Source organism: Helianthus annuus, chromosome 16, assembly GCF_002127325.2.
Source record: "Helianthus annuus cultivar XRQ/B chromosome 16, HanXRQr2.0-SUNRISE, whole genome shotgun sequence".
Lineage (NCBI taxonomy): Eukaryota > Viridiplantae > Streptophyta > Magnoliopsida > Asterales > Asteraceae > Helianthus > Helianthus annuus.
In genome coordinates, this window is record NC_035448.2 from 129,569,412 (window position 1) to 129,582,456 (window position 13,045).

Below are 13,045 nucleotides of genomic sequence, written 5' to 3' on the forward strand. Positions count from 1 at the left end.
ATCGAATTGACTTGATCACCTGGTGTTGAGAACTTGAAATTGGTCATCTTGAAGCTTTGAAACGGATGAAGGATGATTGTTAGGGTTTTGGTGAGTGATGGTGATGAAAGAATGAATGAGTGAATGAACTAGGGTTTGGGGAATGGTGGTGATGATGAATTGGATGATGGATTCGAATGATTCGGATGAAGGTTTGTGTAATGGATGGATTGGGAAGGACAGAGATGATGAATTTTGGCTCCAAGGTAGATTCAAGTTCAAAACCAAAGTGTAACTCCCAAATTAATGGTGAAAATTGTTTTTAATTCGTTTCCAACAACCCAACTATCTACTACTCGCGTCGCCAAAACTAAGGACCGTCGCCGACGGCCTGATGCCCCGTCGGCGACGCCCTCCAAAAATGAAATACGCCCGACGCTTTACTCTCCTGGATACGAACCAGCTCAGCCGACGGGGGTTTTCTGGGACGCGTCGCCGATGGCCTAAGACCCCGTCGGCGACGATGCTTGTAACGCTCCGTAATTTTTCGCGTTTATCAAATTTATTCATTTATTTAATTAAATATATTATTTATTAATTATTTATTCTTTTATTTAAATCATTTATTCATATATTTATTCAATATTTATTTAAATCCTTTATTCCAAAAATCCGACCCGTTTTGAATCTCAGATCGTAACCCTTGAAACTCGAAATTTTTTTTGAGAGATAAATAAATCGTTTTATTAACCTAGTTAGTTTAATTGTATCATAAACTAACCAAGTTAATTTGTCTAATTCGTTGGCACCCTAAAAAGTGGAGGGACCTTAAGTGGTAATTTGAAACTTAAATTCCTTCTTATTTTATGTAAGAATGAAACTTGACATTTACAAATTTATAAGGACTGTTTTTTTGGATTAATTGAATGTGTAAACTAATTTAGATGGAATGTCATGCATGCTATGCTGTATCATAACAGCCGCCAAAATACCCAACACGTAACAGCAACAATCATTTCCTTTCCAATTTCCTTCGCTGATTTCTCGCATTATAATCATTCCGCAATTCATTCCATTTCGGTTACTCGCTAATTTGACGTGATTGGCAATTCATTTCCGCGTTTCCATTTCCATCTAAATCAAGAATTCATTTCCAAACTCGGTCGTAATCAACCGGAACTTCCAAAATCTCGACACCCCTCGACTCTTATATAAATACCGAACTTCTCCACCCGGCACCTTATCACCCTCGAATCCTCTCAACAAACTTGTATCCACACTCACAACGTCTTTCGCACAACCTTACACCCTGGTCGGAGAAGCTAGTCGTCGCCGGAGATCAAGAGGACGACCGGAAACCTCCACGCCGTTCACGTTTCGGTGTATACCTTCTTATTCCGTATGGTTTTCTGTTATATATATTTTGTTCCATTCGAGCGTTTAATCTTTTGGTATTATACATTCATAACTGTCCGCGTTTTTCTCTTGTTCACTCAATAAACGTTTCGACAACGGAGAACAAACCGGAGAGAACCAAAGTCGCCGGAAACCACCGGAGTAGACTGTACGTCGTCGGAGAACACTCGCCGGAAACCGAAGTCGCCGGGAAGTATTACACGTTCCCGTCTACTGTGAGCGGTATATCTCGTTCCTTAATCTAGTTAGTTGATGAACTTTTATAACAATTAAGCTAATCTGAAACAAATGCCGAATAAAAGGAAATAAATTAGTTCAGAACTGAAAGTTGGTTTTGGGATTATTGTTCTGTTTGTGATGGGTTAGAAATAGAAGGAAATAACATACTGAATACAATAAACTTGTTTTCCTTTTTTTTATTCTTATTCTTATTTTATTTTTATTACTTTTACTAATGAAACATAACATATCAAATCTTGGTCTTGATGTTCTGTACGGCTGTTTTGCTTTTATAATAAAGAAGATGGCATACAAAGTTATTTTAATCCTTTTATTACTTTATTTTATAACATTAATATTACTAACAAGTTAATTACATAAATAACTATTATGCAAATCACAAAGATTAGGATATTTAATTAAACTTGTAGTAATCACCTCTCGTGTGTTAATTTGTATTTAGGGTAATCACTTGAAATCTCTTGGGTAATCTCTACGCTCTAATCTTTTTTCAAGAATCGCAACGCAATCACTGTGAGTATATACATGACCCATTTTTCATTTTACACTTTTTGGGTGCAATATGTATTCTATATCAAACACCACAATCACATTAAACAATTTTATGCACACTCTATCCAACTCTATGTGATACATTTGATTCATGTTAGACATGTTATGCTATTGTAAACTCTCATGACTATGTGTTCATTAACTTTGCAAGCCTCCCCTAACAATGGTAGCGCTATAGGTTGAGAAATGCCCCTCCCGCTATTCTCGCGGGTATTGTTAGGTTAATCTACGTTAAAACCTCCCGTTAAACTTTGGGATAGGCACGTTAATTGCGTTAAACTTTGGTTTGGACACATAGAGTAACATCGTTTCGAGTATACTGTTAATATGATATCATGTATTTCACATTGGATATGAGCAAACTTTTGAACTTGTATTATGCTATGTATCAAACTTGTATACTCACCAACATGCTTTTGTTGATTTTACTTTAATACATATTGCAGGTTGAATGTTCAAGATATCAAGTAACAAGCTAGCATGGCATAGAAACCCATTTTAGCATTCTAGAAAATTTGTTGGATTTTATGTTTGCTTATTTGGAACAATGTATCTCTCATTTACAATTAATAAAATGATTTAAATTTATATTGTCACAAATAGTGTTATGTTGTTTTGAGCAATTTGTTCGTCTCATCCCGATGTTTCCGCCATCGGTTGGGGTGTGACAATGCTTGCAATATATAGTTCCTGTTTTTCCATTTCCTTGCTCCCGATTGACCCGATTCGCGTCCCGGTGGTCCATTTTCCGTCCCGGTGATCCGTAAAGCTCCCAAATAGCACCTTAAACTTCAATAATCCTGCAAAACACAATTTTAATTAAAAGTAGGCTATTCAGAATTAAAATTCATGTAAAAACATCAAGTTACGCAAATACGAACACCGTTATTCGACCACGTATCACATCCCCACACTTGTCTTTTGCTTGCCCTCAAGCAAATCTGCTTTTCACTTTCACGTGGGTCGAACAAGAAACACACTCCCCATTCCCGTGACTAAGGTTAAGCTCTATTGTCATGCCCGGTTCAAGCTTTTTACAATTTTCATACATATCCCTCACAATGTTCACTCCACTCGGTTTACAAATTGGCTAATTTTAATGATGTATTGGCACCTTTTAAAGTAACCACTCAAAACCGAATAGAACATGTACCCGCATAGGCTTGCAACTCAATCATTCTCCACTACCGAACATGAATACTAAGCACAAGTCAAAAGGTCTTTTTAAGGGTTGTAACGGGGCTAGGCTAAGGGTAGGAAATAGGATATTTTAAAGTGGCTAAGGTGATGAAAATTCGATTTTTATTACAAACAACTATGCTAAACAAAACTAAATATAAATATCATCTAATAGGCAACGATTTTCTCCTTTTATTCAATTACTACTACACATCTTTTTGTGTTTTTCTCAACACTTTTTCATTCTTTTTTCGCAACATTTTCTGAAATTTTTTTTTTCACATAAACAAATCACAACTATACAAACATGTACTCCTATAATCGAATTTTCATCACACGGGTTTAAAAAGAAAAGGCTTATGGTTATGGGCTAAGTGGGTTGTCAAACGAAAGGTTTAGGCTCAAAGTTGGCGACTAGGGGACAAATTTCAGGTAAGGATAAATAAATGGTGTAAAAGGAAAAGGTTTACCTAATGCCTTAATCATTCTCGTGCTTGTATTCCATCTATGGTCTCAAACGTATCAAAAGATGCAAGTTTTACAATACATGACTAATGGTCCACTCAAACAAAGAAATATGTGTATATATAATGTATACAAGTGGCTCAAAATCTCATGTATAAGGGTATGGAATATGATATACATGAATTGCAAGTTTCTTAAGCGAATTATTCCCAAATAACCACCCGCTAAATACCCGTCATGCTATTAATTCGAACTTGACCATGACAAAAGACTAAATGGGTTCTGTCATCTCTCATTAACTTAGTTACTTGTGCTTTTAAGATCGCTTCAAACAAAGACATTTTGAAAAATTTTTGAAATTTTTCTCCCATCCCCACACTTGAGGTAAATATTGTCTTCAATGTGTAGTGTTTAAATGGGTCAAAAATCGCAAAAATTTTACTCCCCCATCCCCACACTTGAGGTAAACATTGTCTTCATTGTGTAAGAACTAGAGTTTTTAAAATGCACATGGGATATGACACGGCTAACTTCCCCAAAATTTCACCCCGAAATTAAAATACAAATTACATTCCACTTATGTGCTAACTAAAATTCAAAGGTAAAAAGAAACGTGTGCACCTGATTTTCTCGCTAGTGGCTCATGTGTTCTTCATCTCTTCAAGAAAGCGGTCGTCCTACGAACATAATGTACCTACAAATCTTAACCCTTGTGTAGAAGCTTCTCACAACCATTAAAATTTGTTAGTTACATAGTTCTACCACTTTTATGAAAATGTTACCAAACCATACGTTAATTTACTTTGATTTATGTGGAAAAAATAATCTACAACAACAACAAACCTAACTCACTTTCATAGGAATCACGGTTGCATTTAGCGTATGCAACAAGCCCTTTTAAACCTCCCGATAGCTCGAGAGGACGAGTAGGTCTCGTGAGGGTTATATAGGGAACACACTCACAAAGTTCATTTAACTAAGGAAATAAAATACTAAAAACATAAAAACTAACTAACAAAAATAAATATACAACAACAACATAAAACACACCTCACCATCACCTCTGGTATCGCTCGTTCGGGTCCGTTGGTGGGTTTGGGTTGTACGGATACCCAGTGAGAGCCTCAAACATCGCCCGGTAATTGTCTAGGGGGCCCGATTCTCCTTTCGCTGGTGGTTGAAACTGGGGTGGGATGAAGCTAGACCCCACTTCCTCGGACCAATGAGGCGATGGATCGGAGGGGCCTCGAGGAACGAGAAGGTTTGAATAGTCGGTCCATCCCGAATAGTCTGCGTATGGAAGACTCGCTAACCAATCCCGCTGATGCCGCTCTTGATCGTGGAGGACCGACATCCCAGCGAGCCTGCAACTGGGCTTGATGTTCCTTTTCCCAGTTTCTTCTTCTCACCTCGTATTCCCGGCCTTCCCCCATGACTGCGGAGACGTTGTCGAAAACCGCCTGTTAACCGCGGTTAAAGTTCGGATACGATGGTACCCGTCTACATATCATAAATCTTGCCACATCCTCGGATAGTTCTCGATGTGGCCGCATATATTTTTGCCTTGATCCCCTTGGACCGGCAGGTTCATCTTCGTCTTCTTCATCCCCCATCTCCACATCTTCGGCGGCTCCTTGAGGTGCATTTGGGTCAATAAATTCATACTTTCGCCCCACATCATCGGTCACCGTGTACTTATTACCGTGGAGTTGCACTTGGATCTTCCAGTGCCTTTTCATTGTCGCCAAGTTAAACTCCTCTACGGGTTTAGAAACCCAAAGTGACTCGGGAGGTAGACAGTTCTGCTGGAGGATCATTGCACTAATTAGGCGTGCATATGGAATCATCCTCCGGTTGCATGACTCCCGGGTAATCTACGTATTCATCATAACGATGTGTCTCCGAGACAATGTGGGTGTCCCGTATACCAAAGCATGAATAACCCTGCAGTCAGATGCTCATTCCTTCCCTCAATCCCCCAAGCGTACCATGATGTTTTCAAGGGAGATGCCTTGTAAAATTTTCCCTTCAACCGTTAAGTGGCTTTTCGCAGCCACTCCACCATCAGTGTATGGCAACACTGAGTCAATAATACCCTCAGGATCGTGTTCATTCGTCTTGTTGTCAAAGAAATGATCCATCCTTGGGTAATCATATGCCTGCACACCAAGAGAATCGAACCACAAGATACAATTCATTGTCTCGAATGACATCGTCATCTCCCCCCTGCCCGTATTGCCAACTAATTTCCACTTTTCTGGGGGGGCGTCTCTGTTTCGAAACCGCAAAGACGCAAGCCACTCACAAACTTCCGACAAGTATATCTGGGGGTGTTATCTTCACACCAATCTAGAACCTATTCCCAACCAAGGCGTTCGAACATTTGAGTGATCCCGATTGTTCTCAACTCTTCCGCATTAACCGATCTTTCTGCAAAAACCCTATCCAAAATTGAGGTCGATACATTCGTAACCATCTTCCACTTCTATAACTTGATTTCCAGTTTCTTATCATTAAACGTCGAAAGTGCCTTGTTCTTATCGTCATTCCAAACGTTGGCACTATGACTATCCCGAAATTTTTTCCATGCCCAATCTTGACGGTACAACCACCCATCACCTTCTTCCACTGAACTCAATTATTCCCACTTCCTAGGTAGCAACCCTGAAAAAGACCCAGCCCCAGACGATGATCCTTGACCCGTGGTCTTGGCTTTCTTTCTGCTTCCGGCCATGGCTACAATCGCAAAACAAAGGAACAATCAATACAAACCCCAAACTTCAAGAACAATCCCAAACTTTAAACAATTCACATGATGTTGAATTTCAGTTGATAAATAGATGCAAAATCGCCTATTTAAACTTCCAAAGTTGCACATTTTATCATCTAAGCAACAATTTTTCATGTTTATTCATAATACCTTATGATTTCAACAATATTCAATCAACATGTCATTGTTTAATCGTGCAAATAACTAGTGTAATCACTTCACTAAAGCTATAGCATGTTCAAAACTCGTTCAAATCAAATAATCATCCTTAAATTTAAGCTAAAACATCATACATTGCAATAAACAACCTACTCTTAAACAAAAAGTTTAAAATTTCGGAAGAAATCAACATACCATATGATAATCATGCTTAAATTAAAAAGAAATTTCATACCTTTGATGCAGGAGAACAAGAAGAACTAGTAAATGATGCAAAACAAGTAGCTTGATAAACACCCTTCAAAAACCTGAATCTTTACACTCAGATATCTCGCAAATACGCAAGAATCAACGAAAACTAAGATGGGGGTTTTGTTCCTCTTGAAAAACTAAGCAAAACAGGCTCAAGAATCAGTTGATTTGGTGGAGAATTGAAAGAGTAATGAGAAGAAGAAGATTAGGGTTCTTAGTAAGTTGTGAAGAAGATGAAGATGAAAGGTGAGGTTTTGGAGAGAGAGAGAGAGTAGAGAATTTTTTAAGTTTTGGAGTGAATGGATGATGTAAGATCGATTGCGGGTCGAATATGTGGTTGAAAATGGTTTGGAGTTGAGTTTGGGTGAGTTTTAATGGATGTGGGTTCAGTTATAATGCCCTGGGAAAAAATCAGCGTCGGACAAACAACCGGAACCCGTCGCCGACGGGTCATCACCCCGTCGCCGACGCTTAAGGGTTTTAGGCCCTTAAGCCGACGCGCTAACCTCCTGTTTATGGGACAAGCCACCCGACGCCCATTTGTGAGGCCCCGTCCCCGATGCAAATAGATCCTGTCGCCGACGGGCTTTACTTATTCCATTTTTATGTTTTTTGAATTTCTAATTTTTTTTACTAGGAAGAAAAATACGAACTTTTTACAAAAGGACCCAATGCTAAAGAAAATCCTAAAAATTATTAAAAATGTTTTTGTAAATTTTTATAAGTTAAATTTTAAATTTACGAAACCATTTACGGTCTTACCACTCCCCTGAAAAGCTGTGTATTGTCCCTAATACACAAAAATAAGTCTAAAAACATACCTTGTATCTTCATGACCTGTTCGTGATGTCCGGACTTCACACATCAAAGGAGGTTAGTACGAAACAGAATGATTATAACTATGAACACTACAAACGAGCAAATAAAATGTACAAAACTCTGCAAAAATTGTTACCGGTCCTTTTAGTTGACCTCATACGTTGGCACGCTTACCACGAAGCTTACCAACTCCACATTCGCATCCTTTTTCTCCTCATTACCATCGAGGAACGGTTTAAGGCAGTGACCGTTAACCGTTTGCTTCGATCCATCCTTCGGGTTCTCGATGGTAACATCTCTAAGCTTTCCGACCCGTGTAATCACGTACGGGCCCATCCACTTACTCTTTAGCTTCCCAGGGAAGTACTTGAGCCTTGAGTTGTAGAGCCACACCTTTTGCCCCATTACAAACTCCTTTAGCTTTAACCTTGCATCATGTGCTCTCTTCATTCCGTTTTTATATTTCGAGGCACACTCATATGTTTCCTCCCGAAGCTCCTCCAACTCGCATAGCTTTAACTTCCGCTCTTTACCTGCATCATCGTATTTCATGTTAACTTCTTTGATAGCCCACCAAGCACGATGTACAAGCTCTACCGGTAAGTGATAATTTCTACCGTAAACTAAGTGGTATGGTGTAGTTCCAATAGGTGTTTTATGAGCCGTTCGATAAGCCTATAAAACATCATTCAACTTCGTCGACCAATCCTTTGGGTCCGATCGAACGGTCTTTTGCAAAATTTCTTTTATTTGCCTATTGGATACTTCCACTTGACCACTCGTTTGCGGATGGTAGGGGGTAGGTATTCGATGGTCAACACCATACCCTTTCAATAGTTTGCCAAAGTTAAAGTTCTTGAAATGAGATCCCCCATCACTAATGATTACACGGGGAATCCCAAATCTAGAAATTATGTTAGTTTGTACGAAATTGCAAACTACGGTATGGTCATTTGTCTTGGTGGCGATCGCTTCGACCCATTTAGACACATAGTCGACCGCCACCAAGATGTATAAATTGCCATGCGAATTAGGGAACAGCCCATGAAATCGATCCCCCACACATCAAAAATATCTACAATGAGGATCGGTTGCATGGGCATCTCGTCCCGTTTAGAAATACCCCCTAGTTTTTGACACTCAACGTAATTTTTAGCAAAGTTAAATGCATCCTTAAAAACAGTCGGCCAATAAAGACCACTATTGAGCACTTTGTACCCAGTTTTGTGACCACTGAAATGGCCCCCACAAGCAAATGAATGCAAGTGCATCAAGACACTAGGAATCTCGTCGTCCGAGATGCATCTTCTAATTACTCGATCCGGACATATCTTGAATAAGTCCGGTTCTTCCAACGTGTAGTATTTGATTTGAGAAAGGAAGTGCAACCTCTTCCTTCTATCCCAATGAGCCGGCAAATCACCTGTAACCAAATAATTAACAATATTAGCATACCAAGGTAATATTGAAACTTTTAAGATTTGCTCATCTGGAAAATTCTCATTAATCTCCACACGCGAAGAATCCTTCTCCTCTACCAACCGAGACAAGTGGTCCGCAACCACATTTTCACTCCCTTTTTTGTCTCGGATTTCTAGATCGAAATCTTGTAATAAGAGAACCCATCGGATTAGCTGTGGCTTAGCTTCCTTCTTATCCATGAGATACCTAACTGCAGAATGGTCAGAATAAACAACAACTTTAGTACCCCATATGTAAGCACGATACTTATCCAATGCATATACTACTGCAAGTAGCTCTTTCTCGGTGGTTGTATAATTTAATTGTGCATCTGAGAGCGTCTTACTTGCGTAATATATGGCAACCGGTTTCTTATCCACCTGTTTACCCAACACGGCCCCCACCGCATAGTCACTTGCATCACACATAATTTCGAATGGTAAAGACCAATTTGGTGATTGCAAGATTGGGGCCTCAACCAACTTTTGTTTTAACACGTTAAAAGCATCCTTACACTTTTCATCAAAAACAAATGATACATCTTTTAATAAAAGGTTACATAATGGTTTTGAAATATCACTAAACCCTTTAATAAACCTCCTATAAAAACCCGCGTGTCCCAAGAATGACCTAATGCCTTTAACACTCGTGGAATATGATAGTGTAGAAATTACTTTAATTTTAGGATGGTCTACCTCTATCCCACGACTTGACACCACGTGTCCCAACATTATCCCCTCTTGAACCATAAAATGGCTCTTCTCCCAACTCAAGACCAAATTAGTTTCGACACAACGTTTTGACACTTTTTCTAATTGGTCTAAGCAAGTTTCAAAAGATGACCCAAAAATGGAAAAATCATCCATGAAGATCTCTAAAGACTCCCCAACCATATCCGAAAAGATACTCATCATACACCTTTGAAAGGTGGCGGGGGCATTACATAATCCAAATGGCATTCGTCTAAATGCGAAAGTGCCATACGGACACGTAAATATAGTCTTTTGTTGATCTTCCGGATAAATCGCAATTTGATTGTATCCGGAATACCCATCCAAGAAACAATAAAATTTTTGTCCGGCTAATTTTTCCACTATTTAGTCAATAAATGGTAAGGGAAAATGATCTTTGGAAGAAGCGGTATTCAACTTCCTATAATCAATGCAAATACACCACCCGGTTACCGGCCGGGTAGCTACCTCCTCACCTGCGTCATTTTTGACGACTTGTATACCTGCTTTCTTCGGGACGGTTTGTGTAGGACTCACCCACTGGCTATCAGAGATGGGGTAAACAATACTCGCATCGAGCCATTTTAGCACCTCCTTTTTGACAACTTCCCGCATGTTTGGATTCAATCTCCTTTATGCATCACGGGCGGGTGTTATGGTGTCGTCAGTGATGATCTTGTGCATCACTATTGAAGGACTAATACCCTTCAAATCTGCTATGGTCCACCCAATAGCCGCCCTATTGGTGACCAATACCTTCATTAATTTCCCTTCTTGCTCCTCAGTCAAGTTTGATGCAATTATGACCAGGAGCGTGTTGCCTTCACCAACATACGCATACTTAAGATGCTTTGGCAACACCTTCAACTCAACTTCCGGCGGCTCCACCAATGACGACTTCAACTTTGTGTCAATGGTTTCTGGTAAGCTCTCCACCTGGTGTGTCCATGTCGGTTTCCCTTCTTTTACCGCGAGCACCTCCAAACTCTTCACCTCCTCGTCTATGCTTCGATTCATCTCTACCTGTGACATGTTAAACATAGAACAATCCTCCATTGTGTTTTCCTTATCTACAACGGTGTCGCAGAGAGCTATACACCTGTCAACAATGTCTGCCATATAGCATTCATTGTCGACCGAAGGAGTCATCAATCCCGAAAAAACATGCAACCTCAACCTTCGGTTTCCAAGTGTCATATCAACTGTCCCCGTTTTGCAATCAATTTGAGAGTTTGTGGTTGGTAGGAACGGTCGACCAAAAATCACCGTAGGTTGCTTGGTTGGGTCTTTGGCCACAAAATCAAGTACTAAAAAGTCCATCGGATAGTAAAAATCCTCGATTTTTACTATCACATCTGAGACTATCCCACGGGGTAGTTTGGGGTTCAAATCGGCTAACACCACGGCGGTGTTCGATGTTTGAAATGGACCAAATTCGTATTGATCATACAAACTACCCGGTAGAATGCTCACACTCGCACCAAGATCTAGAAGTGCCCGGTTGATTTTAAAATCGCCTACTTGAATTGAAATGATAGGCGCACCCGGATCTTGGAGCTTAGGTGGAAGTGCACCCGAAAGAATCGAACTCACATTTTCAGTTAAATCTAATTTTTTGGGAAATTTGTGAGTTCGCTTTTGGGTACATAATTCTTTCAAGTACTTAGCATAAGACGGTACTTGCTTGATTGCATCCAAAAGAGGTAAATTAATTTTTACATGTCTAAAAACTTCCAACAAATCTTCTTGTTGTGGACCTCTTTTGTTTACAACTTTCTTTGTGGGTCCCTTCAATGCTTCGGGATAAGGGGCGATATTAACCTCCACACCCTTTTCCTTAGCCTTTGGGACGGGGATGGTCACAACGGTGTCTTATTATTAATTTTTTAATCATTTTTGTTTTGACCCGTTTGACCATCATCACCGTTTTCATCACTAGCATCTTCCACCACCCCTTCAACAAACTGGGGTGATGGTATTTTGACACCATTATCAACGACTCGACCACTACGTAAAGATATTTTATTAATTGGTACCTCTCGTATGTTCTTCGAGCTTGACCCTTTATGCTTAGGGTTCACAGTGGTGTCACTTGGAAGCTTCCCCTCATTTGAGCCACTTATTCCGTCAGTTGGCCCACTTGCTTTGCCAATGCTTCATGCGATTTGTCCCGAATCTTATTCTCTTTCTTGGACTCTTGCATCATTGAGAGCATTGCATCCATCTTTGCATTCAAATCACTACCATTCCCGCCTTGATTGTTCGACCCACTTCCATTACTACCGTGGTTGTTGTAATTCCTTTGGTACCCACCTTGGTAGTTGTTGTCCCGACCTTGGTACCCTTGGTTGTAGTTACGTTGGTAACCTCCTTGATTACTACCTTGGCGATTTTGGTATGATAACCCGCTTTGATTACCCGGTTGAAAATTCGGGTTCATTTGGTTTGCGGCATTCCCATATCTGAAATTGGGATGATTTCTCAATTCGGGATGATAAGTATTCGAATTCATGTCATTATTCTTTCTATCACCGAACACTTGATTTACTTATTTGGTGTAGTCACCCAGTCCCCTTTCACATTGATCGGTCCGATGACCAATCTCCCCACAATCTTCACATATCGCGAATTGCACTGCGTTTACCTCTTTCCTCTTCATACGAGCTAACTCCCGTTCTAGAGTAGTGATCCGATCCTTAGAATTAGAATTGAGATCGGGAAGTGATCGGGAAACGAGATGTTTTTTAGCTCTATCGGCCGATTCCTTTGACTTTGACCTCTTGCTCATCCGCTCAAGAAATTCTCAATCTTCATCCTCATGGTTACTCAACAACGTCCCATTACTCGTTGACTCGAGGTGATTCCATGTCTCATCATCCAAACCCCTCACAAAACATTTAACCAACTCCCATTTTTCTATTTGATGATGTGGGCACTTCCGGATTAATTCCTTGTATCGAGTGAAGGCTTCGTGCAATGATTCACTCGAGAGTTGGCAAAAAGACCTAATTTCATCTCTAGC